This window comes from Portunus trituberculatus, chromosome 47 (assembly GCF_017591435.1).
Source record: "Portunus trituberculatus isolate SZX2019 chromosome 47, ASM1759143v1, whole genome shotgun sequence".
In the NCBI taxonomy this organism is placed as follows: Eukaryota; Metazoa; Arthropoda; class Malacostraca; order Decapoda; family Portunidae; genus Portunus; species Portunus trituberculatus.
The window spans coordinates 22,598,629-22,603,519 of NC_059301.1; the positions used below are offsets into that span (position 1 = coordinate 22,598,629).

At 40.6% G+C, this 4,891-nt stretch overlaps 1 pseudogene; it reads right to left on the reverse strand.

The window, feature by feature from the left end:
* Positions 1–1,691: 1,691 nt before the first annotated feature.
* Positions 1,692–1,825, reverse strand: LOC123498261 (annotated as a pseudogene).
* Between the last annotated feature and the right edge of the window lie 3,066 nt (positions 1,826–4,891).

Sequence of the window (4,891 nt, forward strand, 5' to 3'; positions counted from 1 at the left end):
TTTGTCTTGAACATCCGATACATTAGCTTCTGTCTGGAGTGACTGACATCTCAAAGATTTTCCTCACGCACTGGTGACGACAGTGGCCCAAGCAACATTTCTTGCTGCTGATTTTATTCATCCTTGATCTGTTTTATCTAAATAGGGTGGAATCAAAAGCTTTTCGTTTCATCAACTCCTTTCCTCTACCTGACCGTCTTCACCCTCTTTCTCACCCTTGCAAAGTTGCATCTCTTGTTAACCTCTACCGCTATTTTCATGTCAACTGCTCTTCTGATGTTGCTAATTGCGTGCCTTCCCTCCTCCCGAGGCCTGCTCCATAAGACTTTCTTTTTTCTCTAACCCCTATTCTGTCCAACTTTCTAATGCGATTTAACCAGTACTCTCAGTCATTCATCCTTTTCTCTGGTGAACTCTGGAACTCCCTTCCTGCCTCAGTATTATCATCTATCTATGATTTGAATAAATTTAAGAGGTAGGTTTCAAGACATTATCCCATTCTTTTGGCTAACTCCCTTGACCCTATTCGGGAATTGGGATCTCCGTGAACCTTGTTTGATCGTTTTTGTTCTCCTCGACCAACTTTCCCTTCTTACATTAAAGAAAGAAAAAATATCATCTAGGTTGTCCTCGATATGAATTTACGAATGGCTACACATCTGATGGTTATTTTCATTTATTTAAAGCATGGTGAAATTTTTACCATAGTTTAAATATTCTATTAAGATACCTCTTTTCCACGCGCGCTATATTTTCTTGAGAGGTGCTGAATCGTTAGTCCAAGGAATCTTAATGCATGCCGTGCCATGACACTTTCTTTGCTTCGTTAGGCAATGGCTTAAAATAATCTATACTGGCGGAACAGCTCCTACTCCCTCTCCTCATTCACTTATCCACTCATCAACCCTTCAACACTTCATATCTTTACTGCTTTTCATCTTAGCCCCTTCATCCAGTTTCTATTGCAAATATGTGGAGCACTCACACATATGTGAAGCACTCACATTAACGCAGCTTCATGATTAATAATATAAAGAAATTCAGTTTTATTTTAAAAGAACATTTGAGCATAAAAGGCAGGTAAACAAGTGGTAGTTCTTGTATATGACATAATATAACAACGTCCACTCATCCTCCCTATCCAGAAATTCATCTAATCTTCTACAGTTCTCCATGAAGGAGGCAGCTGCCATTGCATTACTGGCTCTATCCAGGCATCTAGGAACATGTGCATAGCGATATTCACGGGCAACAAACGTGCAAGACATACACTCCTAATACTCAGCGATGCAAAGCTGCCTGTCTTGTTTCACTGATCAGATGATTTTTCCACATTTTTCAAACACCCTCGTTTTTTCACTTGCAATCGATGATTTTCGATTCGGATCAAAATCTAAAATGAAAAATGAAAATTCTCGGCCAAAATTTGTCGAGAGCCGTGACGGCCTTGGGCCCCGTACTGTGGGAGAAGGTGGCTGTCGGGTCCGGCCTGGGGCCCAAGGCAGGGAACTGGCAGCAGGTCCTTTTTTTTCCTTTGCGGGCTCAAGCTTCAGTAATAATCATCCACTTGCAGCGCCTCACACTAGGCAAGGGGTCGTCATCAATTTCTGCTGTTCACCAGATGTTGCCTGCAGAGTGGGGGGTGGGTGGAAGTCCTAAAGGGGTGATAAGGACTCCTTCCATACAGTCTGGTTAACCACATTTGCACTCGAGTTAACCACATTTGGGTTGATCGCAAGGGTCAGCTCCGCTGGAGTGCAATGGCAGGCCTCACCCTGGGAGAACCGCCTTCATGATCACGATGTCTCCTGTGCCAGGTAAGTATGGAGGGTGTGTACGGCTCCCTGGGATGAACAACTCGCCATGAATGAGGGCACGCTGTGCGCCATGCACCGGACACTAGCAGTAAGTGGGGGGTCCTTTATCGGTGAGAGGACTCACTTCATGACAGTGGCTGGGGCGTGGTGTGTGGCAGGTCATTGCTCATGGCGACCCGTGTGAGGAGCGGCAAGGTTGCCGCGTCACTACTCCCACACCCTCGGGACTGGGATGGGCCCTTGGGGAGGAAGGGTTCGGCCCAGTGCCAACCCAGGTAAGTACACTTTACATCGTTTCGTTATCGTAATCGACCACTTCGTTATCGTGGGATCGCTTCGTGGAATCGTACCGTTATCGTGGAAAATCGTATCGTGGAAAATCGTATCGTGAAAAATCGTATAGTGGGAAATCGTATCGTGGAATCGTACCGTAGAATCGCATAATTATCGTGGAATATCGCATTGTGGAAAATCGTATCTTGAAAAATCGTATCGTGGAAAATCGTATCGTGGAAAATCGTATCTTGGAAAATCTTATCGTGGAAAATCGCATCGTAAAAAATCGCATCGTGGAAAATCGCATCGTGGAAAATCGTATCATGGAAAATCGTATCGTGGAAAATCGTATCGTGGAAAATCGCATCATAAAAAATCGTATCGTGGAAAATCGCATTGTGGAAAATCGCATTGTGGAAAATCGCATTGTGGAAAATCGCATTGTGGAAAATCGCATCGTGGAGAATCGTATCGTGGAAAATCGTAACGTGAAAAATCGCATCGTGGAAAATTGTATCGTGGAAAATTGTATCGTGGAAAATCATATCGTGGAAAATCGCATCGTCATATTGAAATTGTTTATCTATTTATTTATTTATCTATCTATCTCTTGATTACTTAATTAATAAAATACATGTACATCATACGTGTGACAATAAATCCAGAAGTATAAGTCCGACAAACTTCAACACTTTTATTTATTTATTTTTTTACAATTATCGTATGCTTTTGTGAGATGCACTACATACTTTTCCACCTCAATGTGAAATGGTGACGAAATTTCCTTAATTTTCATGTCATTTGAAAGGCGCACGCCAGCCTTTTCAGTGGCGATGTAATGTAATATTCTCACTTCAAGTATTGCCACTGCCTTTGTCTCTCCAAAATGTTTAACTGCTTTGTTCCATAACTATTGATTTATGTTTTATTGGCCTGTCTGTCTCCACCTCTTCTCTTCTGCTATCAATTCACTCCTAAACTGAATGAAATCCCAATGAGAAGACTTCTCTGTCATCTACTTTTGTAAAATCGTAAAGATAACAGTTAGCGATTTACTAACAATCTATGTCTTCAACTTTTTTTAATCTATCTCCTGTTCCAATATCTCCTTAATTATAAGAACATAAGAACATAAGAAAAGAGGGAAGCTGCAAGAGGACGCCAGGCCTATACGAGGCAGTCCCTGTGTATCTAAAGCTACCTAATTCCATCACTGTAAATATCTATCAACTTGCCATTATCTTCTGCTCTGAAAATCTGTTCACTATTTTGCACTTCTTACATGATTTCCAATCTGGAAAATGTAAGAAAAAAATCGGTTATAATTTTACTCATCTATTCCCCAGAAATAACTACCTTTCCATCAGATGCCTATAACATGCACATATGTAATAAAAATCTTAGCATCTGTCTTTGCCTGGCTAGTTATCTATAATTTGCAACTGTTTTTAGCTTTATTTCCTTAACTTCCATACTGTTAAAACCAGTTCATTATATTGTGGCCCCAAAATCTTATTCCATGTCGGTTCACTTACATGTTTACTGAACTGTAGCCAGTTACTCATGTTAAGCACACTGCTGTGTCTGTTATGTGCCCTTTGGAAGACTTAACTACCTTGACATCCGTAAAGACTTTTTGTGTAACTTTGGATAAGGATGTGAACCAAGTCTTGTTTTTCCATCTTAATATGGATTTCAAGAGGCCCCTAGACAACTTACCAAGTCAACCATCACGAATGACCATTACACCAATTTATCAATGAATTTAGATTACAAATACCAAGCAGTTACCAACATTCAATCTCTGCTTTTTTCCTTATTTTACTGATTATTTACTTCATAAAAGTCACAAACTGAAATTCCTGCAAATAATTAATCTGGAAACACAACTAACATAAAATCCATTGATTAATTAAATCCCTACTTCTTCTATTTATTTATTACAAAAGTGAAGGTGTCAGTCTGCTGTCCCGCCACGCAGCCAGACGCCACAAACATGCCACCTGTAGCTACACGCCAGATGTCTAACTTTTGGGATAGGAACTAAACGCCGCCGAAGGATTGAGAACAGCTTTTTCCCTGCTCCTCCCCCCCCCCTCATTTTCCTCCTCCTCCTCCTCCTCCATTTTTTTTGTTCTCTTCTAGTTCTTGTTCTTCTCTTTCTTCTTTTGTTGTTTTGTTGTTATTGTTGCTGTTGTTGTTGTTGTTGATATGATTGTTGTTGTTTTCCTCTTCTTTTTCTTCTTATCCTATTCTTCCTGTTCTTTTATCATTATTGCTAAAAGTAGTAGTAGTAGTAGTAGTAGTAGTAGTAGTAGTAGTAGTAGTAGTAGTAGTAGTAGTAGTAGTAGTAGTAGCAGTAGCAGTAGCAGTAGCAGTAGCAGTAGCAATAGCAATAGCAGTAGTAATAATAGCAACCGTAGCAGCAGCAACAACAGTAGCAGTAGTAAAAACACTTTAATGACACACATTGCTGAAACAATCAACCGAAACGTAAAAAATACTTTAACAAAAACTAATACGCTGATGGAAAAACTAGACAATGTAACGTATATGAAAAAAAACAGGGAAAAAAATACCGACCTCGACTTCGTGATCCCATTTTCTGTATCTCATGTCAAGGATGAAATAGAAAACGAGGAATCCATTCTGGTCTCGACAGCACCAGCTTGAGGCCTCCCGCCCTGCCTCTGCCTAGCCAAAGGGGGAAAAGAGAGAGAGAGAGAGAGAGAGAGAGAGAGAGAGAGAGAGAGAGAGAGAGAGAGAATCTTTTCGAAACCTACTCTGAAATCCTGTAG